The sequence below is a fragment of the Canis lupus genome, chromosome 3 (assembly GCF_011100685.1).
Source record: "Canis lupus familiaris isolate Mischka breed German Shepherd chromosome 3, alternate assembly UU_Cfam_GSD_1.0, whole genome shotgun sequence".
In the NCBI taxonomy this organism is placed as follows: domain Eukaryota; kingdom Metazoa; phylum Chordata; class Mammalia; order Carnivora; family Canidae; genus Canis; species Canis lupus.
In genome coordinates, this window is record NC_049224.1 from 72,063,963 (window position 1) to 72,091,122 (window position 27,160).

The window sequence follows — 27,160 nt, forward strand, 5'->3', positions numbered from 1 at the left end:
TCTATATTTCCTTTTTAATTTCTGTACTTTATATTATTTAATGGGTATTAGTGTTTGCTTTACTTCTCTGTTAAAGTACCTGGGACATCTCAGCCTGTGTGAATGGCAGCAGTTGTATTGCTTTTTAAGCAAATTGATTTATGTTGTTATTCTCTTCCAGAAACTTCAGTAGTTCTTCAGAGCACGAGGACAATGGTATCCTAATCAGTTATTGTGTGATCCTGTATAGTTCTCTACAGAACCTTACATAATGTAGCACTTAGCAGGTTCTCACTATTGTATTGGAAGAACAAATAAATGTTTGTATAGCGAAAAACTTTTTATTTAGTGAATTCGTGGATGTCTGTACAGTAAAAATGGTGCATATGTGACACAGTGGTAGGCCCTGAAGGAAGGAGGGTTTGCCTCTCAATCAAAGTCTTAATAAATATTTGCTTAATGGATGAAAAGTGGGAAAAGAGGTAGGAGCAGTTCTAGGTGGGTAGAAGGGAAGAGTAACAATTGCAATGACTAGAAAGTATAAGGCAAGGCCAGGGCTTGAGTGGATTGTATTGGATTTAACATGGGCAGCTGAACGTTCTGGAAAGAACTCTAGACTAGGAGTTAATGCACTTTGGTTCTTTGCCACTTACTAAGAATGTGACCTTGGGTGACCCTGAACTCCTGGGCCTTGGTTTTCTCATCTGTCCTACCTTCCCCAAAGCCTCAGTCAGAGGCATAGGTGAGAAAATTCATATGAGACTATTTGATGACCTGTGATGAGTCATTCATATTAGAGTGTTTGAGAATTATGGGTGATGAGGTTCATTTATCCATCACATATTTACTGAGCACCTGCAGCAAACCATGCCCTATGGTAGCAGTGGTGGGTAAAACAGAGGCTTTGCCTCTTATGCTTTCATTCTAGTGAGTGAGAAAGGTATTAACTAAACAATCACCCAAGGATGTAATTACCGACTGTTCCAAGTACTGTGAAGTACAGTGTGCTAGAAGCTTATTCTAGCCTGGGCTAAGGGTAGAGCATCATTCTGGCGTGTGAGTTTATCCTGTACTGTGAGGAGTCTTTATTTTTATTTTTTAAAAGATTTTCTTTATTTATTCATGAGAGACACCGAGAGGCAGAGACATGGACAGAGAGAGAAGCAGGCTCCATGCAGGGAGCCCGATATATAAGACTTGATCCCAGGACCCCAGGATCACACCCTGGGCTGAAGGCAGACACCCAACTACTGAGCTACCCAGGCGTCCCGTGAGGAGTCTTTAAAGGCTCTCTTGCTGGGAGTGACCTAAACCCAACATTGCTTTAGGAAGTTGAATCTAGTGGCTATGTGTAGAATAGACTGAGGAAGGATTGAGGTCTGGGAGAAGAGTTAAATGAAGCTACTGTCCTATATATCTATCCTATATCTATGCTGTGACATATATATGTCATATATATATTCTTAGAATTGTTTTAGTGTTCTAAATATTTAATGTTAATATTTTTATGAAGGATTTTCTAGGGTCTTGATGTTTATATGGTTTTCATTTGGGATATTACTCAACTTCTTTTTTTTTTTAAATTTATTTATGATAGTCACAGAGAGAGAGAGAGAGAGAGAGGCAGAGACACAGGCAGAGGGAGAAGCAGGCTCCATGCACCGGGAGCTCAACGTGGGACTCGATCCTGGGTCTCCAGGATCGCGCCCTGGGCCAAAGGCAGGCGCCAAACCGCTGCGCCACCCAGGGATCCCCCTCAACTTCTATTTTTAGTTAGATATGAAGTTAACACAAAATATTAGCTAATGTTTTTTATGGGTTCTTCTGTGCAGCAGAGACACTGCGCTTAGTGCTTTATATATATTATCCCTTATTAATGGTCAACAACCACATGCGGTGTCAAGACCATATTATCCATCTGTATTATCTCATTTTACAGATGAGGAAACTGAAACTCACCCAAGGCTATATAGCTGGGAAGTGGGACTTGGACCCAGGCCGTCTAGTTTCAAGTATATGTTCTTAATCACTTCTTTATCATTTTTTCACTTAAAAAAGAATTAATTTAAGTTCTATGAGAGAAGATAAAGATGCCAGTAAAGTGGTCTTTAAATAACCACAGTGAATCCCTTCCTTTTAATATATTTCCTTCCTGTTTTTTAAAAATAAATTTTTGTTAATTATAAAATTAGGTGGAAAACCTATTAAAAGGCAAACCTTTTTTAAAAGTTTTTTTTTTTGTGGCATTATGCATTTTGTCATGAAGAATTATGAAAGTTTAATAGTTCTTGACGTTGCTTTGTGCACTACATATCTTTCCATTTTTACTTTGTTCATGACCAGAATAACTATTAGCCACATCAGTGAGTGGTGTCCACATCTGCTCACTGTGGTAGATCTTATGTTTGCCTCCCATCATACATTGCCTATAAAAGCCCAGTTCAGTGTTGGGCATATATGTAGTTGTAGGGCAGTAGAATCATAGCATGGATAGCACCTGTGGGGTGTACATAGCTGAATCTCTGAGTTCACAGACAGGGACCCCAAAATTAAGGTGAGTCACTTCCACAACACCATGGTACAAATTTTGGACAGAGACAGACCAGAGAGCAGGACCCAGAACATCAGCCCACTGTTCCCTCACATACTTGCATGTGAAGGGTAGCGGAATATGGCACCCCAGTATATGACTATAGGAGCTCAGGATGTGTCACTCCAAAATACGTTGCTTTAGTATGTTGATTACTTCAAACTGTAGGCACTTGAAAAAGAGCAAATGCTAAAAGTAGCTTTCTCTAAACTCCTCTTCTTTGTCTTTAGGCAGATAGGAACTTAGTTGTTATTAATTCCATCCCTGGAGTTTCATCAACTGGGGGAGATTGACTGTTATCACAGGAAAGGAGACTAGAAGTGACACCACATCCAGACAGACTTTGTTACAAAGTGTCATGCCTCCCATTCGTTCTTTTCAGGGCCTACTCCATCTTTCCTAAAAATCATTTACTCTCCCTTGAGAAGCTTACATGCCCTCCCCTTTTCCCTATTAAGATGGTAATTAAGCCCAAATTCTAAGCCACTTCTTTGAGTTACTCATTTTCCCCTGGGTATCTTCCATGTTAAATGAGGTTATACATTAATAAACTTGTTTGTTTTTCTCTTGTTAATTTGTCTTTTACTATAGGGGTCTCAACTAAGAACTTAAAAGGGTAGAGGGAAAATTATTTTCCTACCCTACACATGTTCTATGCCTTTTTTTTTTTTTTTTTGCATCTGTTTCCATTCTATTTCACTTAGGTACTATAATTGACAGTGGAAATTTTGTATTAATTCAACTAAATTCTAATACTGTGAAGTCAGGGTGGGGGACACTCTGGCTGTTAGTTTAGAATGAGTTTGTGCTCAAATAATTTCAACTTGAGTATTCATAAAATCCTTAAAAATTTTCCTGTAATTTAAATTTTTGTCAACCTAGAATGCTTTATTAAACGAGCTTTCCTGTGTTAATTTCCCTCATTACACTATTTTACTTTTCATTTGTGTTGTTTATTTTTCCTAACACTAAATAAAACTTTAATCCTGAGCTATGGGTCAATCTGGATAAGCTACAAAAAGTCTGAATTCAAAATTAAACTAAACCTTTGAATTTAGTTTGGTTTATGTCTCAGAATCACTGCCATTTTTTGCAGTGAGAGTAAGAGAAATCTTTTGCAGTATCTCCTAAAGGAGTTTTTATATATTGCTTTTGATTCTGCTTTGTTTCTTGACTTTTGGGCTCTGCCAGGGAAAAATGACTCTTTCTGCCTAGAATAACCCCGTTTATCCCATGAAGGCTCTGCTTTAATTTTATTAGTGCTGTTAACTGCTAAAAAGTACATGCTCTGCAGGAATTGGGTGTGGATATAATTTTACTGAGTAAGAGACATATGCTTTGCAGTTTCACAAATTGTTTCATTTTCTTTATTTGGCTGGAATCTCTTTTTGGATTCCTTATGCTTTTTGTGATTGGTGTTATCACTCAGTGTCTCAGTAACAGAGCTGGGAGGCCAAAATCTCTTGAATATTTTGCACAGAATTTTGTGTTTACAGTATAAGCTCTCTTATCTGTGATTATGACCAGCAGCTAATCAGTTAAAGTGGAGAAATGTAAAAAAAAAAGTTACATTCATATCTTAAATATTTTATTTTAAACTCAAACACATAAATGTGCAGCCATTAGCTGATTTCTGATGGAAACCTGATAAGTGGTTTCCATGTTGTTTTTTGCACATACAATTGTACCCGTGATGCATGGTCTACTTGGTTTTCAGTTTGAGTTGCTTTAAATTGTTAGAAGATCTTTAAGATACTTATGAACTTCCTGAGTACAAAATCCTTCCAGATTTTTGTGATTTGCCTCCCAGTCTTTTGCCTCACACCTAAATAATGGCTGTTTTAGTATTTTATTTTTATTGAATTATTCTACATTATTCAGATATTCAACTGCATTTTCAAAGAAACATTAGTTTTTCTGAACTCATATCTTATATGTTTATGTAAAATTTACTAAGTGTTTAATATATAATTAAATTAGAAGAACTGTTGGCATAAATAGGGTAGGAATTTAACACATCTGACCCTAGGAAAGGATATAGCATGATTGATAGGAATAGATTACTGTTTCCCAACTAATGGGTAGGGATGGGGTAGCACATTTTACTTTCAATCTGCTGCGGAGCTATACTTTTATTAATGAAAAAGATAAATAATAAAGACATATAAAATACAAGCCTTAATTTTTTTTTAAATTTTTTTAAATTTTTTAAATTTTTATTTATGATAGTCACAGAGAGAGAGAGAGAAAGGCAGAGCACAGGCAGAGGGAGAAGCAGGCTCCATGCACCGGGAGCCCGATGTGGGATTCGATCCCGGGTCTCCAGGATCGCGCCCTGGGCCAAAGGCAGGCGCCAAACCGCTGCGCCACCCAGGGATCCCCAAGCCTTAATTTTTTAATGTTTTAGAAACAACAGAAATAAAATTGTGTGGCAGTAAATATAATCGGAACAACATGATATAGGGAGAAAAATGACAAAATCTGTATGTTCTTCAGAAGTGTGCATTAGCAATTCACATAGAATCACTATTACTCTTATTAATTTGTTATTCTAGTCATAACTAAACAAAAGTTATGAGTGAAATGGTGATTTCCCCCTATTAGATATCTCTGTGTATACTTTTAAAAAAATTATTTATTTATTTATTTATTTATTTATTTATTTGAGAGAGAGAGGGAGAGGGAGGAGCATATTCCTCGCTGAGCAGGTTATAATCCCAGGATCCTGAGATCATGACCTATGCCAAAAGTAGATGCTTAACAGCTGAGCCACCCCATTGCCCCTCTGTGTACACTTTGAAAAAACTCCATATATATGTAGTTATGTTTTTAAATTAAGTTTATTTTAATTATAGTATGGTTAACATGGCATTATATTAGTTTCAGTTGTACAATATAGTGACTTAATAATTCTGTACATTACTGTGCTCCTCATGATAAATGTACTCTTTAATCCTCATCACCTATTTCAGTCATTTCCCCACCAACTTCCCCTCTGATAACCATCAGTTTGTTCTCTATAGTGAAGGGTCTCTCTCTTGGTTTCTCTCTCTCTCTCTTTTCTTTGCTTATTTATTTTGTTTCTTTAATTCCACATGTGAGTGAAATCATATGGTATTTGTCTTCAACTGACTTATTTCATTTAACATTATACTCTAGCTCCATCCATGTTGCAAATGGCAAGATTTCATTCTTTTTATGGTGAATAATATTCCACTGTGTGTGTATGTGTGTGTGTATCACATCTTCTTTATCCATTCATCTATTGACAGATACTTGGGCTGCTTCCATAATTTGGCTATTATAAATAATGCTGCTATAAAACATAGGGGTGCATATAACTCTTTGAATTAGTGAGGAAACTCCATAGTGTTTCCTATAGTGGTTACACCAGTTTGCATTCCCACCAACAGTCCACAAAGGTTTCTTTTTTCTCCACATCCTTGCCAATACTTGTTGTTTCTTGTGTTTTTGATTTTAGCCATTTCTGAGTGATGTGAAGTGATATTGTAGTTTTCATATGTGTTTTCCTGATGATGAATGATGTTGAACATCTTTTTGTGTTTCTGTTGGCCATCTGTATGTCTTCTTTGGAGAAATGTCTGTTCATGTCTCCTGTCCATTTTTAAATTGGATTATTTATTTTTTGGATGTTGAGTTGTACCAGTTCTTAAATATTTGAACACTTGTCCCTTATTGGATAAGTCATATGCGAATATTTTCTCACATTCAGTAGGTTGTCTTTTAGTTTTGTTGATTGTTTCCTTCACTCTGCAGGAGCTTTTTATTTTTATGAGTGCCAATAGTTATTTTTTAATTTTTATTTCCCTTGTCTCAGGAGATATATCTAGAAAAAACGTTCCTATGGAAGCATTTAAGTTTTTTTTTCTTTTTCATTTTTTCATGTCTCAAATACTTTTTGCTTATTAACCTGTTTAGGGTGGGTTGGTGACAGCTTATCTCATAAATTGTTTATGGTTTTGTTTTAATAACACTCATGGTGGAGGAACTGGTCTTACAAAACTATGTTGATAAGAATGAATAAACACATGTTAAAGCGATTCAGCAAGCTCTAGATCTTCATTTTCTACTTCTCTTCAGAATGAAGTGAGTGTTGCTGCCGTGTCAAAATTCACCTCTGTCCACCGTGGTAGCCAGTTCCAACAATTTATCCTTTAACTTTATGGTCAAATTTAAATGATTTTTTGGATGAAGGAAAATTTCTGGATTTTAATACTTGTATTTGCCCCCCAAAATTAACAAAGTAACCTTGAACTATTATCTGTGATTCTCCTGTGCTTAGTTAGTAGGCAGGTGGCACCACTCACCTTGCAAGGTCAATAACACCGGAACTGGTTGATGAGACAAGTTCCCTATGCAGGTATTTGGAGGTTACAATCATGCCTAAAAGCTATGTCCATCTCTAAATGCTCACTCTCCATTTCCTGAGCAGCTGGTAACTAACAGCTTGTAGATTGGCATCCCTCTCTGGACCACACTTTGAGAAGCCCTGTGCTCAAGTAGCATCCGCTACTAGTTGTGTTCTCCAACATCAGTCAGTATTCTCTATAGAGGGAGTGCAATATGTTGGTTAATTTGGCAAGGTGGTTAAACAGAGATGGGTTGAGAGATTCCCTTTTACATAAGCATCCTCCCCTGCCCCCCGGGAGAAGATTTATAGCTGTCACGAGATTCAAATTATCAGATGTATATGTGTGCATATTTGTATGTATTATGTATCTGTTTATCCCATGATTGTGAGTGTAAGAATCATGCTTTCATCCAACAGAGTTCAGGAGATGCTCCTCCAAACTATGTTACTTTATTATATTGATTACTATAATGTAGTTGATTGTATTATATTGATTAATTTAAATGTGAAAAAATAGCAAATGCAGTGAGAAGCTTAGTCTGAATTCCTCTTATCTACCTAAAAACAGATCCTCCAAAAAAAGGAATCCCATTGTCATACAATTCCCTCTCTGGGAGTTTCATCAACCAGCAAAAATGGACTCTTATCACACATACCATACCCAGACAGACTTTATAACAAACTATCAGATCTCCCATCTGTTCTTCGGAGGGCCCATTCGTCTTTACTAAGAACCATTTACTCTCCCCTGAGAGGCCTACACGCCCCACTCAATTTCCTGTATTAAGATGGTATATAAGCTCTCAAATCTCACTGCTTTTTTGGGTATTCATTTTCCCCCCTGTGATGTTCCCCTGCATGTAATATTAAAAGTTAATAAATTGGTATGCTTCTCCCCCTGTTCATCTGCCTGTTGCCAGTTTATTTTATAGAGTCGGCTGTATAATCTAGGAAGGTATAAGGAAAGTCTTCCCTCTCCTACACATCCAACTTTGAATTACTCACTCGGTTTTGCATGTAACTGCTAGGTATTGCTTTATATAACACACATTTCTGGAATGTAGCCATTTATTCAGTGGTCTAGAGCCAAGTTCTGTAAAGTGTTTTCTTCTAAGGAAACAATACACTCTAAATTCTCATTTCTTCCCTGGTCAGTGGGAATCTGCCTACTTATCCCCTAAGAAATCTCAGTATTTGGGTCCTTGTTTCCTTTCCCTGAGTGTATTGCCTGGGCCCAGCAGGATTTAGTTTCTGTTACAGTGAAACATAACCTGAAATAAGGATCAACATGGGTGTTTTAATCCTTCATTTTTATATTTAAAGTAAATTGCAATTTTAAATGACTTTAAATCCCCTTTATGAATAAGGACTACTTGGGAGAACTGTGATTTATCCTGCTTTTATTAGTTCATTGTTGAGATAGAAGCAAGTTTTTCATGTTTTTAAAGCAAATGAAGGGGCATCTGGGTGGATCAGTGGTTGAGTGTCTGCCTTTGACTCAGGTCGCGATCCTGGGGTCCCCGGATCAAATCCCGCATCAGACTCCCCACAGGGAGCCTGCTTCTCCCTCTGCCTAGGTCTCTGCCTCTCTCTGTGTCTCTCATGAATAAATAAATCATAAAATAAAATAAAATAAAATAAAATAAAATAAAATATAAAATAAAATAAAATAAAATAAAATAAAATAAAATAAAATAATAAAATAAAATAAAATAAAATAAAATAAAATAAAATAAAATACCAAAATCCTCATTGTGGCCCAGTGTCCTGCCTACTGGTCTACCCTCTCATCAGTGTTCCTCTCCCTCTTATAGAGTACAGTCCCTGAGTCAGGCTTGATCATCACTTCAAAGACAGTGCAAACTACAGTCTTTGAAATGTCTTCCTACTTCCTCTGTGCCCCCATCACACACACTTCAGCTTAGCAAATTTACACTCATCAATATTTATTCAGGTTTCAGCTTAAATATCACTTATTCAGAAACACCTTCCCTGACCAATACTGGGCCTAGATAAGCACCCTGTCTGACATTGTCACAGCACTCTATCATTTCTCTTCATAGAACCCACCACATTTTCTAATGATGTATTTGTAAGGTTTTTCATCTTCCCTATTGTTTGAAGCATCCCAGAGCACAGGAACTAAGGCTGGATTGCAAACCACCACATCCTGATGCCTGGAACAGTACCTTGTACTTTAGAAACTGAGGTGGCTTTTTTAAAAAAAAAAAAAAAAGGAAGGTTAGGTGGATGATCCCAATCAAGTCCTCAGCTTATGTGGAGGATTAGAGGATTAAATGAAATAATATGAGAGGATGTGGAGAAAGGGGAACCTTCCTGCACTGTTGGTGGGAATGTGAACTGGTGCAGCCACTCTGGAAAACTGTGTGGAGGTTCCTCAAAGAGTTAAAAATAGATCTGCCCTACGACCCAGCAATTGCACTGCTGGGGATTTACCCCAAAGATACAGATGCAATGAAACACCCGGACACCTGCACCCCGATATTTATAGCAGCAATGTCCACAATAGCCAAACTGTGGAAGGAGCCTCAGTGTCCATCGAAAGATGAATGGGTAAAGAAGATGTGGTTTATGTATACAATGGAATATTACTCAGCCATTAGAAATGACAAATACCCACCATTTGCTTCGATGTGGTTGGAACTGGAGGGTATTATGCTGAGTGAAGTAAGTCAATCAGAGAAGGACAAACATTATATGGTCTCATTCATTTGGGGAATATAAAAAATAGTGAAAGGGAATAAAGGGGAAAGGAGAAAAAATGAGTGGGAAATATCAGAAAGGGAGACAGAACACGAGAGACTCCTAACTCTGGGAAACGAACTAGAGGTGGTGGAAGGGGAGGAGGACGAGGGCAGGGGGTGGGGGTGAGTGGGTAATGGGCACTGAGGTGGGCACTTGACGGGATGAGCACTGGGTGTTATTCTATATGTTGGCAAATTGAACACCAATAAAAAATAAATTTACAAAAAAAAGAAATAAAATATGTTGAATGAATAGATACAGTAAGCACCCAAAAAAGGATAGCTATTAAAGTCATATCAAAATGAGATCACTCTAAATATGCTTGAAATTTACCACTGATTTTTCTTTCACCTAATTGGGGGGGTGGGGAGGAGTCTAGCAAAAGATGCCAAATTGTCATTTTTTTCAATAATACTTTGCCACGTCAGCTCATTTTAGGATACTGAAAAACTTCAAATTGCAAGATAGAACATCAAGAAAGTAAATGCTTCTAAAATTAACACACTACACTTTTTTCTTTTTACTCTGAGATAAATCTATACTCATCAGTACATTTTCACTTCCCCTTGCAGCCTTCACTGTCACCTGCTCTTCCAAAATCCTGGTTATTACCACCCCAAGGACAACTGCTCCCTTTTCAAACACCAAAGACTCTACTAATAACTTTCTTAAAAATGAGTTTCAACTATCACTAAAATTTTATTTGCCTTTTTAAAAATTATTTATTTATTTATTCATGAGAGACACACAGAGGCAGAGATTATTTTAAAATGCTTATTATTTTTAACTTTGTATTTTGAAATAATATCAGATTTTCAAAAAAGTGACAAAAATAGTACAAAGAATTCCCTTACATTCTTCCCCCAGATGTTCTAAATGCTAATATCTTACATACTCACTGTATGGTGACTAAAACCAGGAAGCAAATACTGATTTACTACTATCACCTGGAGACCTTGTTCAAATTTTGCCAGTTAGCATCCCATTAGCATTCTTTTCCTGGTCTAGGATTCAATCCAGGATTACATGTTGCATTTAGTTGTTATGGTGCCTTAACCTGTTAACCTTAATAATAAAACCACCAGTTATTTTATCAGGAAAAATGGGTTTATTTGGGAATACCAGAGAATTGCAATCCGGGACAAGCAAGCTATGACAAAACTCGAGGCAAGTCCAGAGAACAAAGAAGAGAAATGCTCTTTTCTAGAGGAAAGGAAGGAGTTGGGGAAGGCTGTTAGAAACAAAAAAATCCATTGGAGTAAACTAAGAGCTGGAAGTATGGTGGCTTTTTATTGGCTGGGTTGTTGGCAGGGGAGAAGAATCTTTCTTCCTCCTGCTGGATTAGTAAAGAAGTAGCTAAAATAGTATTGACTTGCAAAGGGTATCTCTTCTTGTTGGGTCTGCAATTGACAACCAATGTGGGGGCTAAGAGAGCTCCCTCTTCTGGTCCCCCTATTTTATTTATTTACTATTTATTTTTTAAAGATTTATTTTATTTATTTATTATTTATTTTTTAAAGATTTATTTATTTGGGGGCAAGGAGAATGTGTGTGTGAGTGGAGAGAAGGAAGAAAATCTTAAAGCAGACTTCCTGCTGAGCACAGAGCTCCATGCAGGCTCAATCTCACAACTCATGAGATCATGACCTGAGCCAAAACCAAGAGTCTGATGCTTAACTGATTGAGCCACCCAGGCATCGCACTCCACTCCATTTTATTTTACTTCTTTAAAGATTTATTTATTTATTCATGGGAGACAGAGAGAGGCAGAGACATAGGCAGAGGGAGAAGCAGGCTCCCTAGAGGGGACCTGATGAGGTACTCCATCTCTAGGACCCTGGGATCATGACACTTCTCAATATGGAAGAGTCTTACCTTCATTTGTCTTTTATAACTTTGACGTTGCAGAAGAGTACTGGCCAGTTATTTTGTAAAATGCCCCTCCATTTGGGGAGGTTGAATAAAGGTTGTGCATTTTTGTTGAGTATTATTGAAGTGATGTGTGCTTCTCAGGGCGCTCTTCTCTGGTTTTAATCATACTGCAATTTTCTCCTTGATGCAGTTAACTAGGCTCAAGTTTCTTAACCAGGAGATAGTGTTGACCTCTGCAACCATGTCTGGGGCAAAACAGCTTGAGAAACAACCGGAGTTGAATGTTCTGATTTTAAGTGATCTCAGGGTGCTTGTAAAATGCAAGTAAGAATGAGATTACTTGGCTGTAAGAAGGTTGGCATCTGGATGGCCTAGGATGCTTATATTATTGAATTTCAAAACTCATCATAAAAGTAGAAAAAGAAAGTTTCTAAATCTCAGACTCCTGGGGATAATGTCCCTGGATCTCACAATTAGGGAGACTCTGGTAGGGGCTGTGGCTTTACCCTTCCCAACTGCTTCACCCTCTACAGACTGTACCATCTTTTTTTTTTTTTTTTTTTAAGATTTTATTTATTTATTCATGAGCAACAGAGAGAGAGAGAGAGAGACAGGCAGAGGGAGAAGCAGGCTCCATGCAAGGATCCTGATGTGGGAATCAGGGATTCCCGGGATCACACCCTGAGCCAAAGGCAGACACTCAAGCATTGAGGCACCCAGGGGTCCCCAGACTGTGCCATCTTGTTAAGGAATTTGGGAGTTTCCTGGCCTTGAACTGATCCCCCCCCACCCCAACACACATACCACTGTGTACTTATGTTACCTATTATACATAGACTTTTGGCTTTAGTAACTTTACGTTGTTTTAGGTTGACAAATCAGTAATAAAACTAGCCAACATTTTTCTTAAAGTTCATTCTTTATTCTTTGCTAATTCTTCCAATTTATAGTCTTTAATCTTTACTTAAAAAAAAAACCCACAGTACTATTTTCCTTTTCTCTCTCTCTCTCTCTCTCTCTCTCTCTCTCTCTATTCAGTTTTGGCTTTTCATCCTGGTAAAAGTCTATAAAAATAAATCAGCTAAATTTCAGCATAAATACGGTGAAAGCCAGCAGTTGAAATGATTGCAGTTTGGAAAATGTTAGATAGAGGCACTTTAAGAAAGATTCCACTGTATCACAGGCTGCGGCTTTGAAATAACTCCTGTTTCTTTCCCACCTCTAAATTGTCATTTTTCCAATTCTCCTTTTTGGAAGCTTCAGTATGCAAAGCTTTGACAACAGTTTAGGAAATGAAATCACTACCCGCTGTGTGTGACATTTGCTTGAAGATAATTCATTTGGCTCAAAATTGGCAGCGGCTAAAAACGAGTGAAACAATGAAATTTGCACGGATTCATTGTTTAAAGGAAGGAAATCCGTCAAGGTAGCCATTTACTTGCAGGGCTGTAAAGAGCCTTTATCTGATTATACATCTTTGGGTCTTTTCTTCTTCAGTTTCATGTAGAGTTTTATGTAATGATTGGGATTCTCAATACCTTTGCACTGTATCTTACTACCATCTTTGTTCTTTTTCTCACTTTACTTTGGGTTGATAGTTTCCTACATGCGGTAGGATGGTTTTGATTGTAAATGGTAGCAAAGTCAACCCAAACAGGCTTAAGCAACAAAGGATATCTGTTGGCTCACATTACTAAAAAGTAGAGGTGAAGCGTCAGGTTTAGGTATGGTCTGGTCAGGGCTGCCGTCCACTTCTCCTCCTCAGACCATGCAGTGCTGCTCCTTAAGCTATTTGAAAAAAGGAACTTAAATTTTTTTTTTCTAAACCAACATAGACCAATACTTTTATAAAATGCAATATAAACGATTACCACAAACATGAAATTGTAAAAGACAAGTATAAGCCCCAGATTTTAATTATTAAACTCAACAGATATAAATTTATTCAGTCAAATTGCTATACATGTTTCTAAACAGGCTTATTTCCAGTTTCTTGTTATAGACTATTACAGGCTACTGAGAAGCTCTGATGTGGTGCTGGCTTCTTCTTCAGTTTCTTCCGCCAGCTTTCTTCTCAGTGTGGTTCACCTCAGGCTGGCAAAGTGGCTGCCAGTAGCTTCCAGAATGATGGGTATCTTTGTTCACATCTAGGGAAAGAGTTTTCCCAACTGTTGCTCAGAAGTGTTACGCCTCATACCGGTTGGACCAACTCAAAGCATTTCACTGTGAACTGGGGGATGCCATTGGCTCCTCGTTTTTATTTTTAGTCCATTCTTGAGCCGCTAAATGTTAGAAGGAATGGAGGAACATAGGGATGGGAGGCGGTCTCACCTAAACCATATGTCTACCCATACAATGCTGGGGAAGCACTGCAATCCTGACTGTCTTATGTTAATAAAAACAGCAATTAAAAAAAAAAACAGCAATAGCTGCCACTTTGCATTTAATCTGTGGTATAATAAAAAAAAAAATAGATATTGGATCTTTGTCTTGGGTTCCTGGCACAGAGCTCCTAAAAACCCTCAGAATCTCCTGAGCGATGAGTGTCTTTTGTATGTTTATGAGATGACTCCTGGATAGAGGGTGGTAGCTCTGCTAGATAGTTTCAGGCTGGGGGTTGGTCACCAGAATGACCAAGAAGCCATGATTAGATGGTTGGAACATTCGGCCCCACCTTGGACCCTGGGGCAGAGGTGAGGGATTGGAGACTGAGTTCAGTCACCGCTGGCCAATGACTTAAGCAATCATGCTCCCTAAAAACCCCTAAACTGCTGTGTCTAGAGAGCTTCCAGGTTGGTGAACACATCAAGGTGTTGGGCAGGTGACACATCCAGAGAGGACACTCCTTTTCCCCATACCTTGCCCAGTGCAGCTCTTCCTTTTGACTATTCCTAAATTGTATCCTTTATGATAAACCATGAGACATAAAGTGTTTTCCTGAGTTCTGTGAGCTTTTCTGGTAAACCTAATGGGCAGAAGTTGTGGGAACCCCCATATGTGTAGCCAAGTCTGGCAAGCAGGTAACCTGGAGACCTGGTGCTTGTAACTGGCGTCTGAAGTAAGTACAGTGAAGGAGAGGTGGTCCTAAAGCACTCCTGAGAGATGGGTGCTAATATGACCCTAGGGTGCAGTGAGGAAACAGGTAAGTGACTTACTCATGAAACAGCTAACGTTGTACACTTAGAGTCCCATGGATTTGAAAACTCAGACTGCCTTCCTCTACATGACTGTGTTGTAGACTTTTCAAGTGATCAAATAAAATATAAAACAATTGATAGCTTTGTGAGAGAAGCCTTAGAGATTTAATGGTTTAAGGGGAATGGTTTATAACTCGGATGGTGAAACTTTCTGCAGGTGGGGCTAAAGGGAATATATACCCACTTAAAATCTTTAGTAAAGTAAGACTGAAGAATGAAAATGAAAATCCAGAATTATTCCCACAGGGTGGACAGTCTGTTAACCTTGATATGTACTTAAACACCTGGACATAATCTAGTCCTCTAAAAAATAGCATGTCTTTAGGGATCATATTCCCTAAGTGAAAAGAATCAACTTTTAAGTTACAACTTCCCACTGGTTCAAAAAGTATCTAGAATTTGCTTTGTGCAAATAAAAAAGGTATCTAGAATATCTTTGTGCTTATGTGAAACCTAGTGTGATCCAAGAGTTGAAATCCAAAGGATAAAATAGTTGTTTTAGTTATTTAAAGGTTAACGTTTAAGGAGAGGTGATAGTGTTCTACCTTTTCGGGCACTCTATAAGCAGGTTTTAGGTTTTTTTTTTTCTTTTTCCATCAAAGAACGTATCTATTAAGAACTTAATTGGGTTTGTGCTGTCTGGTACAAACAGAAACTATTGTGCCCTCTTAATTAGATAAAAGGAAATTATGTGTCTTGAGATCTTCTCTAAATCACAGGAGCCTTCTCTTGGGCCCTTGTGTCACTGTGTTAGCAATTTGTAGTTCTAAACTACTGATTATAATTTATGTGTACATTCAAAATGAGTTGTGAATCTGAGATTGAATTTGTGACTTAAGCACTTGCTAGCATTTTATCCCTAAATAAATATAAAGCCTTTTAGGACTTACCTTTTTTGTTACAATGAATTTTCTTCCTCCTGTAAGCCTTGTTGCTGAAACATTAGAGACCGTTTTATATTCGATGTGGATTTTAGTACCCAGCCATGGAAGTATGTTATGTGAGGTACTGCAGAAATAATATTTTTCCTTCAAGAAAATCGTTTCCTTTTCTCTCAAAGCTGCAAATCAGCTTTTTATATCTTTTACTCTTCCTGCCTTCTGTCACCAGGTAATCAGGTGGCAGACCGACCACATTACTTCCTTTTCTCTTTGGTTATCTCCATTAGCCTAGTTGAGGGCCACATTAGCTGGATTATTGAAATCCAAACAAGATTCCTCACCTCTAATACATTCTCAGTGCTGTTGCTAGTGTTCTATAATAGGGATCCAGTGCTACCCCACTAATCAAACATGCTTGGTGATTCTCAGATCCCCAGCATATATTCGGGATCTTTCATTACCAAACTCTTTTCCCATGAGATATTTTGCCTGCCAGCACTGCTGTTAATTTAAAATATGCCAGACACGTTCCCACCTTGGCAACATTGCCCCAGCTACCTTTGTGTCCTATTGCCCTTTTGCTTCGTATGGGCCCAAACCAAATTTTTCAGTCTAGTTTAGATCCCACCTCATCATTGAAATTCTTCTAGAGCCTTCGCAGGTAGTTCTCATCTGGTGTTTATCATTTGGATTGTGTGTCTTCCCAGAGATAAGGATCAGGTCTTATTCACCTTGGTATCCCATGAGCCTTGCCCTTATTGACATTCCAGAGATAGTTGTTGAATTGAATCAACAGTTAAGTGGAATTTATTCTTTCAAAACAGAAGGAAAGGGACACCTGGGTGGCTCAGTGGTTGAGTGTCTGCCTTCAGCTCAGGTCGTGATCCCGGGGTCCTAGGATCCAGTCCCACATGGGGCTCCCCACAGGGAGCCTGGTTCTCTCTCCGCCTGTGTCTCTGCCTCTCTCTCTGTGTCTCTCATGAATAAATAAATAAAATCTTTAAAAAAATATGATTAATTTTCTTAGATGTGATAAAGCTAGTATGTTTATGCTTTGAAGGATCCTTATTTTTAAGAGGAACATACTGAAGTATTTGCAGATGAGATGTCTGGGATTTACCTCCAAACAATCTGGTGTTGGACATGGCAGTGGAGGAGAAGGGAATAGGTGGATTTGGAGAGAAATAAGACTACTGGCTGTGAGTTGGTAATTGTTGAAGCTTGTAGATGGCTATGCAGGCATTCATTCATTCTTTCCAGTTTTTTTTTTCTTTCTAGTTTTAAGTTAAAAGCAATTTTTAAAAAATTGATGTAGAGTTTATATTTTAAGTTTTTTACTTTCTTTTTTCATTGAAGGATAGTTGATACTTTCTACTTTTTTATGTGTATGAAAGTTTCTATAATAAAAGGCACAGAATAAAATATGGGCTAAGACATGGATATTAGTTGTAAAGGATCGAAAGAACATGAAACTGAAGTCTGAGAAGCTCAGATTCTAGCTCTGGCCCTCCAATGACCTGAATGACCTGGAGTCGTCCATTTAACATTTCTGGGTTCCATAGTATCTCCTGAGGAAATGAGTTCCCTGGATGATGGGATCCTCATTGTCAGTAGCTACCTGGAATGCTACACTTTTGAAAGAGATCTGGGGTGTGCTCTCAGGGAGGAAGATTCTAGAATCAGGGAGCAATGCCCATGAAGGGCTTGGTTTCATTCAACCTGTGTGTTTGTCAGATCCTGGTCCCAAACTGATCACCTCCTTTTCCCTAGGGAAACTGGCAACATTCTGTAACACAGGTTGTCAATTGGAGTGGATAGGATTTCAGCCATAGAGCAAAGAGGCGTCATACAATTAACTGGGTCGTCTTGTTCCTTAATTATTTGTGTGTTTGGTGATTAGGAGCTCAGGCTCTGAAGGCCAAGGATCAAATCCCAGGTTAACTACAGGCTGTGTCACCGGGACTGGTTACTTAACCCTCCTTCTTTTAAAGGGTTGTGGTGAGGAATAAACCCGCTGATACATACCTGGCATATAGTAATGGCTCAATAAATGGTAGATACCATTTTTATCAGATTCATTAGTCTTGTTTGTGTTTTGGATTTCCAGTTCTTATAGGCTCTTTGAAGCTTAAGCACATTTGTCATTCTCGTTTCTTCCTTCCTCCCTCCCTCTCTTCAGGTTAGAAGCACATTGTAGAACTCACCATGGTCCATGGGAGGTGAGAGGGATGCCAGGGTAATCTGGGAAGGGAGGTAGTGACCAGAATATGCCTCTTAGAGATCACCCTGACCGCAGTTCCCTTGGAAGCCAATGATCTGGTTGCTGAGGGATTTGCCCGAGGTGGCATAGCTAGGGCCTTAGTGGGGCCACATCTGGATTCCCATCCCTGACTGCAGGGATGGGAATATGCCATATTCTGTGGCCATGATCAGATTGCTGAAGTCTCCTCTGGCAAGTTCTCTGTCTGCTCTAGCTGGTATTAAAAAAAAATCATCCCCTCTGTTGAGAAGGAATGTCTGGTAATTCTCTAGCATTTGCAGGGAGGGGAAATGGGAGGAAGTGTGGTGTTCCTCACACTCTGACTAATCACTTAGGCAGCAGAGCTCCCATCATTTCCTTTCTATGGCTTGGTGACTTCAGCCCTTGTCCTTCTTCTGATCCAGGCCGGCAGCACCTGTGAACTGTGTGTCCCCCACCCTCCCCTTTTCCGTACAGCTAGCTTGCCTTGGGCCCTGAATCTTTGTCTTACAGTCGTCTGAATCACTTCCCTGTTTCTCATCCTTGATGTTTCCCAGTAAATAGCGTTGTTTCTCCTTAGGCCTATTGTTTTTTCCTTAGTGTTATTTCTTGATTGCCTTCATTTTCTTTGGATGCTTCTATTTATTTTCTATTCATTAAGCTGAAAATAGGTTTATAAACTTCTCTTATTTATTTCAGGGATGAGATTCCAGTTTATAGATTATCTGCTCCCTCTGCTTTTTTCTGTAGCTTTGAGGCACTTGGTGGCTCATGAAAATTTCCTAATAATGAGGAAAGTACTATCTTTATTAGACTTGACAGATCACATAATGACTTTATACACAAAATAATGTACTGGACTTAGAGTTGAAAAGGCTAGATTTTATCCTGGGTTTTAATTTCCATTTACAAACCAAGTTTTCAGACACATTTTTAACCTTTTCCTACTTCTGTTTTCTCATCTGAAAGATGGGAGTCTTTAGGGGTTGTCAGAAAATGATGGGCAGCCCGGGTGGCTCAGTGGTTTAGCGCCGCCTTCAGCCCAGAGCCTGATCCTGGAGATCCGGGATCGAGTCCCGCATCGGTCTCCCTGCATGGAGCCTGCTTCTCCCTCTGCCTGTGTCTCTGCCTCTCTCTCTCTCTCTCTCTCTCTGTGTGTGTGTGTCTCTCATGAATAAATAAATAAAATCTTAAAAAAAAAAAAAAGAAAATGATGTATTCATGGCATTGATCAAGGTCAATAAGTCCTAGCTCATGTTACTGTGGATATTGTGATCTTATTTAAGCTTCATGGTAGTTTTTTTGAGGTATACTGGACAATTTCCCCCATTTTTATCTATTTCCATTAATTCATCTATTTCTTTCCTTTTGCCTGTGAAGATAAAAGAGAAATTTAAAGCTAACACCTTTCAGTTGTACAGATGTAGCATTAAGACTTGGTGAGTTTGAGATTTGTCCTAAAATCTTCTCCTGGAAGAAGAGGCGAGGGTTGAGTGGAAGACTCCTTCCTGTATCTTTAGATTCAACTTATTCCTGGTTCAGTACAACCTAAAAAGACCAGGATAGGGTGGAGTGTGGTGGAGTGTGTGGGGTGTATGTGAAGCTCCTCCTCTAGTCCTGTTTCATTGTCTTTGATTTAAAATTGTGTCCAGGGTTCCTCTGTGTGCAGGTGACAGGCCAGGAGGTGGTGTGGAGTAGTGGGCAGACACACCTGGGGTTGAATCTTGGCTCTGCTATAAAACCTCCTCCCTGCTCCTTAGTTTCTTCCTTTGTACAGTAAGTGCCTCAAGGTGATCTTGAGGAACAGCACATACACATAAAGGACCTGACATGCTATAGATGCTCAGCCAGTGTTAGTTCCTTTTCTAGTTTAAAATGTATTTCTTCTGACTTATGCAATGGGAACCTCCTGCTAAAGGAATTTCAAGGAACAGTAGACTGGTTCCTGAAACATTTTTGTGGGCAGTGGTATCCTTGAAACACCCCTGAACTATCCCCAACCTGCCAAGAAAGGCCGGTCTTGTAGAGTCGAGACTTGCTTTCAGCCAATGTTTCTCACCTCCAGGTGGGCATGAGAGTGACATTGCTTTGTCAGAATACACATTCTGGGCTCCAAACCAGATTTACTGCCCAGACAGGCACCTTTTGGAAAAGCTTTCCAGGTGCTCCTGGTGCCACTCTGGCTTAGAGCCACTGCTGTAGACAAACCAGAATGACTTTCTAGTGTATCTAAAATACCATTCAATTTAGAGAACTTGAGTTAGGTGTAGCTTTCTGAAGAAATACGGCAGTCCTTTTCTGAGGAGAGAGTGTATGTACTCTTGGTCTTGTTGATTGGGTGTAATGCTTTCATAGCAGTGATAATAGCTAACTTGGACGCTTTATATATATTAACCCATTCAGTTCTTGCTGCAGCCCTACAAGTTGGGGGCTATCATTGTGCCCCTTTGGCATGACATGTCTAAAGTCCCATAGCTAGGCTGAGATGGAGCCAAGTATCAAACCCAGCCAACCTGGCTCTGGAGTCAATACTGTAGTCCCTCATGTTATCCATCTCTCTTAATCACAAATAGGAAGGACTGTCATGGAAAAGGGCTTTGGAACATGTAGCTGTTATCCAAGGGCTAAATTGGGTAAGCACCAGTAGGCTCTTCTCATCTGACTTTATATTGTTTCTTGGCATATTCCTAGCTGAGTCCAGATTTCAAAGAATTATATATCAGAGCAGTTGTGTGTGCAGGCAGGTGGCTATGGGAGGGGTAGAGCACATTTACAACCCCACCTCCCATATTTGCTCTTTCCACTCTCCCACTCATTATTCAAGTGTTTGGGGATTAGGTTGCTCCAAGAGTGACAATTTGGGAGTCAGTTCTTTGGCTTCTTTTACTATAGCGAAAATGATAGAATAATTGCTTTTTGAGGGTGAATGTCCCTTTGAGAGAGCCTGAGGAGAATGACTTTCATTTCCTCTGTACTCGGGAGAGAACAGAACACAGTTCCCAAGGGTCTGGTGATGAATAGTCATATGAGAAGGGCTTCATGTGGGAGCTCTTTGCAGCCTGGGGAAAATAGACTGGGGAATACTTGCTTTAGACTCACCTGCCTGGACAGAAGATTGTGCAGCCCCCAGGCAAAGGCAGCCAGTGTGAAATAACAGTAAGAGCCGTCACTTGCTGTGTGCCAGGTACTGTGCTCGATCTCTTCGGACACTTTGTCCCTGATTCTCACTCCACCCAGAAGGTGCATATAATGGTTCCATTTTTGGAGGAGGAAACGAGCTCAGAAAGTTGAACGATGAGTCTCATGGTCACACAGACAAGTGACACAGTCAAGATTTGAACCTATTTCCCTCAGAGTCCCAAACCTGGGACTAGTCCCTAGTCCCTCTGCAGGACTTCACTCCCATTTCTGTGAAAGAAAACTGTGCACTCAGCTTCACAACAGACATTAATTTGTTTTTTTTTTTTTTTTAATTTTTTTAAATTTATTTATGATAGTCACAGAGAGAGAGAGAGAGAGAGAGAGAGAGAGAGGCAGAGACATAGGCAGAGGGAGAAGCAGGCTCCATGCACCGGGAGCCCGATGTGGGATTCGATCCTGGGTCTCCAGAATCGCGCCCTGGGCCAAAGGCAGGCGCCAAACCGCTGCGCCACCCAGGGATCCCCACAGACATTAATTTGTAAAGAAAGATTTTCTTTCCTGATTTAACATCAGGTCTTTCTTTCTTTCTTTCTTTCTTTCTTTCTTTCTTTCTTTCTTTCTTTCTTTCTTTCTTTCTTTCTCTTTCATTCTTTCCTTCCTTCCTTCCTTCCTTCCTTCCTTCCTTCCTTCCTTCCTTCCTTCCTTCCTTCCTTCCTTTCTTCCTTTCTTCTTTCATTTTATTTATTTATTCATGAGAGACACACAGAGAGAGAGAGAGAGACAAAGATATAGGCAGAGGGAGAAGCAGGCTCCATGCAGGAAACCCAATGTGGGACTCGATCTTGGGACTCTAGGATCAGGCCCTGGGCCGAAGGCAGGCGCTAAACCACTGAGCCACCCAGGGATCCCTCAGATGTTTCTTTTGAATATAAGGAGTAAAATAAACAACTGCTAAACATTGTCCTGAAGTGAAGGAAGTAAAAAGGAGTGAATGAATGAATGAATGAATGAGTTGGACCTGGTGATGGTATGTTGAGCACAGGATACACAGGATACACAGGAGGTTTGATCATCTTCTTTTAAACATCTTCTTTTAAGTCTGTTGGGGATCCCCCTTGCCCCCCGGTTAAAAATGATATAATATCTGGAGCTTGAAGCAACAATTTGTATTTTTAGCTACATTTAATTCCTGACTTCCTTACTCTTGATTTTTTACCTTTAATTAATTGTTCCTCCTATTCCTTTCCTTTCCTTTTTTCAACTGTCTTTTCCAGTAGAAGGTTCTGCTTGCCAGAATTATTTGGTTAAAGGTGGATAACACGTCATTTTAAAAGTTCAGATTTCTTTGAAAAAAATCTGAAAAGAATTAATAAAGGCATATCCTGCAATTTATGAACTACGAAAATTAGGCTGAGCTTTCCAACAAATGTTGTTATTCTAATACTTACTGCTCGATTTCCGGTTCAGACATCATAGATGCCCTGAGGAAACAGACACAGGGGGAAAATAAGATGTGATCATATTAATTATGATTTCACTTCTGTGGTTAAATAGATTTCCACCTAGAGCCAGAGTTGCTTCTTAATTAAGCAAATATTTCGTGAGGGCCTGAAATCTGCCAAACCCTGTACTGGCCTTTGATTTCACCTGTTCGTTGGGTGAGAATGCCGTTTCTGCTCTGAGTTGGCTTTAAAAATTCTTTGCAGCAGCTCTCTGCATAATTTACTAGGTCAGAGTTTCGGAATGTTATTCCATGAAAGCCACTTTTCACGTGCTTGAAGGGTGACACCGTGTCTGCCTATCTGGCTGTACCGTGTCTCTCGGATTCTCTCACTCTGCTCCTTCCTTTCCTTGCCTTCCTTTCTTGATTAGGTGGAGTTACCAAAATTAAATTGCGTAGATCTGTGTTTCCTATCGGGTGGCCTTCAGACCACCAGCATTATCATCATTTGTGCTTGTTAAAAATGTATATTCTTGCGGGGCTCGTGGCTCAGTTGGTTAAGCAACCAACTCTTGGTTTTGGCTCAGGTTGTGATCTCTATGTTGTGAGATTGAGCCTCAAATAGGGCTCTGTGCTCAGTGTGGAGAGTGCTGAAGACTCTCCCTCCGTCTCCCGCCCCCAATAAATAAATAAATAAATCTTCAAAAAAATTTATATTCTTGCAACAACATGGATGGACCTAGAAGCTCTTACTGCTAAATGTATTAAGTCAGAGAAAGACAAATGCCATGATTTCACTTGTATGTGGAATCTAAAAATTAAAAAAAAAAAGAATAAACAAAAAGCAGAAACAGACCCATAAATACAAAGAACAAACTGAAGGTTTCCAGAGGGGCAGGGCGTGAGGATGGGCAAAAACAGGTGAAGGGGTGTGGGAGATAAAGGCTTCCAGTTACGGAATAAGTAAGTCACAGGGATGAAAGGTACAGCATAGGGAATACAGTCAATGATATTGTTAGTGGTGTTGTGTGGTGACAGATGGGAGCTACACTTGTGGTGAGCACACCATGGGGTACAGCTTTGTCCAATCACTGGTTGTACACATGAAACTAATGTGACATTGTGTGTCAACTATAATTAAATTAAAAAATGCATATTCTTGTGCCCAGATGCAGATCTGAATGCAAGAACTGCTGAATTGAGTTACATGTAGTCCCTGTGTTGTTTTTAAACTGACAGTAGAATGTTTTATTTCTTTCTTTTTTTTTTTTTTTTTTAAATTTTTTTTTATTTATTTATGATAGGCACACAGTGAGAGAGAGAGAGGCAGAGACACAGGCAGAGGGAGAAGCAGGCTCCATGCACCGGGAGCCCGATGTGGGATTCGATCCCGGGTCTCCAGGATCGCGCCCTGGGCCAAAGGCAGGCGCCAAACCGCTGCGCCACCCAGGGATCCCCCTATTTCTTTCTTTGAATAAAAAGATAATCTTGTTCTCCCCCTGAGTTAATGTGCTTTGATTAAAAATCAAAGATGAAAACAATTAAAAAAAAAAAAAACTTCCAGGGCAGCCCCAGTGGCCCAGCGGTTTGGTGTAGCCTTGGGCCTGGAGTGTGATCCTGGAGGCCCAGGATCGAGTCCCACGTCAGGCTCCCTGCATGGAGCCTGCTTCTCCCTCTGCCTGTGTCTCTGCTTCTCTCTCTCTCTCTGTGTCTGTCATGAATAAATAAATAAAATATTAAAAAAAAAAAAAAAAAAAAAACTTCCAAAAAGAATTCTGGATTAGGTTTCAGAATTTGAGAAACTTTCTTTAGATTTTACTGAAACTCAGGTTGTTCTTCATACTATGGATATCCACAAATTACTATTACTAGTAAGCTCTCTAATTCTTTGACTTTTTAAAAACATAAGTTCAGGACACCTTGGTGGCTCAGTCGGTTAAGCATCTGCCTTCAGCTCAGGTCATGATCCCAGAGTCCTGGTATTGAGCCCTACATTGGGCTCCCTGCTCAGTGAAGAGCCTGCTCCTTCCTCTGCTGCTCCCCCTGCTTGTGCTCTTTATCAAATAAATAAATAAAATCTTTTAAAAAAAACAACAATGAAAGCACAATGATGACCAAAGTCATTAATTTTAAGTCCTAGTTCAAGCTACTGATGGTTTATTTCTAAAAGATTTTATTTATTTATTTGACACACAGAGAAAAATAGAGCACATGAGCACAAGCATGGGGAGCAGCAGAGGGAGAGGGAGAAGCAGACTCCCCACTGAGCAGGGAGCCCGACATGGGGCTCCATCCTAGGACCCCAGATCATGACCTGAGCTGAAGGCAGCTGCTTAACTGACTGAGCCACCCAGGTGCCCTGCTGTTCATGGTTTAAAATGAGGCAGAGAAGTCACAGAGGTTGGACTCTGTGGGGTAGGTGGGGTAGCAAGACTCTGTAGAACCAGGTTCTGGACTGTGCCCATCAGAGCCTTTTCAGCATTCTGGGCCCCAGTATTCTCTGTTCAGTAATAGATGGCACGGGTGTGCTGGCACTTCCCTTCTGGTTCTGATGGGGTGGGACCCTGTGGGAAGAGAAATAGAAAATGTTGACAGGTAAGCCAGTATGTCGGAGATAAAGTTTTATCTTGGTAGGAGGGACTTCTAACATGAAATGCGTAAAGGTTGAAGGGCCTATTGTCCATTAGTCCATAAAGAATAAGAATATTGAAGTTAAGGGATCTCTGGGTGGCTCAGCGGATGAGCATCTGCCTTCGGCCCAGGGCATGATCCCGGGGCCCTGGGATCGAGTCCCACATCAGGCTCCCTGCATGGAGCCTGCTTCTCTCTCTGCCCGTGTCTCTGCCTCTCTCTCTGTGTCTCTCATGAATAAATAAATAAATCTTAAAAAAAAAAGAATATTGAAGTTAAAAAAGAAATGATTGGGAATTTCTTGTACTCATTCAGAGCAACAATGCCATACGCACCCAAATTCCCGGTTATTGAAACCCAATCAGGAAATGGACTTCCTTAAGGCGAGGACCGTCCTTTGTTTGACACATTTCATTGTTGTACTGTTGCCAGGTACATTTGTGCCATTTTATAGATTCTAGTGGAAGTGGGTGATGGTAGGACCTGGGGAGAACCTTGTATACTAGAAACTGCCACTGTTGGAGGAAAGACACGAAGCATCCTGCCTTAAAAGATTCATCCGTATTAAGCAAATTCAGGGGATCCTTGGGTGGCTCAGCAGTTTAGCACCTGCCTTCAGCCCAGGGTGTGATCCTGGAGACCCGGGATTGAGTCCCACGTCAGGCTCCCTGCATGGAGCCTGCTTCTCCCTCTGCCTGTGTCTCTGCCTCTCTCTCTCTCTCTCTCTCTCTCTCTCTCTCTGTGTGTCTCTCATGGATAAGTAAATAAAATCTTAAAAAAAAAAAAAAGCTAATTCAAACAGCTGGAGAATTGGGGAGAAATTGGAGTTAAGTAAATGATATCTGGATTGTGCTGTTGTATTCCATTTTTCTGTATTCATTTATGGAGAGAATGATGAACATAAAAGGTGACAAAGTATATAAAGACCAGTGTTCCTTAAATCTCAATAATTTATGGGCCTCTTTGTTTATAGGAAAAAAATTTTCACAAGTCCCCAGTACTGAGATAAATATTTTTATTATGAAGTAGTTGAAATATGCTTGAACATAAAAGTAGGTATAAACCCTTATGCTTCAGCTCTTATATAACTACAAAACAATGACAGATTTATAGAGTAAATTGAAGCAGAACTACAAAACCAATAAATGCAAATTAACATTAATTTATTGTGACAGATAATTTTGTTTGACTAAAATTAAACCTCCCCTTGGAAATGTGATTATCGTTCTGACACCAAAGTTCCAGTTCTTTTGGGATCTGTAAGAAACTCAATTCTCCTTCCACTTCCCTATATTTTATTTGAAGCTTCCTTCATATAAAGCACCGTCTTTTGGCAGGAATGCATGATTTAGGTTTTAATTTAGTTTCATTTATTTTTCTTTCTTGTCCTTGATGATTAAAATTATACTACTAGATTCCATGCCAATCAGAAACATAAATGCAAGCTCACTTTTGATCAAGAGGTTGAGACTTGGTACCTAGTTGCACATGGGGGTAGGGGAGAAAAGAGAGGGGTCATTGGTACCTGCTAAATTGAGTTTCAGATTTGGATGAGAGTGAATGGTGCCACTGAGCAAAATGTAGGACAAAGGATGAAAAGTAGGTTTTGAGAGATCTTGGTAGGGGTTTTAGGTTTCCAACAGTATAGTGGATTGGATACTCTAACACACTTCCCCACTGTAATCTGGGTAAAATATTTTTTAATATGCTTCTGGAATCATAGGCTCTAAGACATTTTCAGAATCTCCTACCTCAGATCAACCATCAAAGGGAAAATTAAATCAAAGCAGAGAGCTTTGTGTATAAACAGCCACAAAAGATAGGTTGCCGCAGGGGTAAATGCTGATATCAGAGCTGTGGTTGGAGACTAATCCTTTGGTCAGTGGCAAGGTGCAATAGCCTGCATTCCGCTAGGACCTACAAAAGAACCTAAGGTGGCCTGGGTAGGTAGTGCCCATTGGCTTTTGGCAGAAGGAAATGCAGATCCTTTCTGGAGGAAGGCATCCTTTCTTTGGACTTTAGGATTTCTCCTAAAATCAACCAAATACGAG

At 39.6% G+C, this 27,160-nt stretch overlaps 1 protein-coding gene across 10 annotated transcripts in view; it reads left to right on the forward strand.

Annotated features, from left to right (window-relative positions):
* APBB2 (amyloid beta precursor protein binding family B member 2) overlaps positions 1-27,160 on the forward strand; it is a 375,275-nt gene that overhangs the window by 32,714 nt on the left and 315,401 nt on the right. The window lies entirely within an intron of this gene.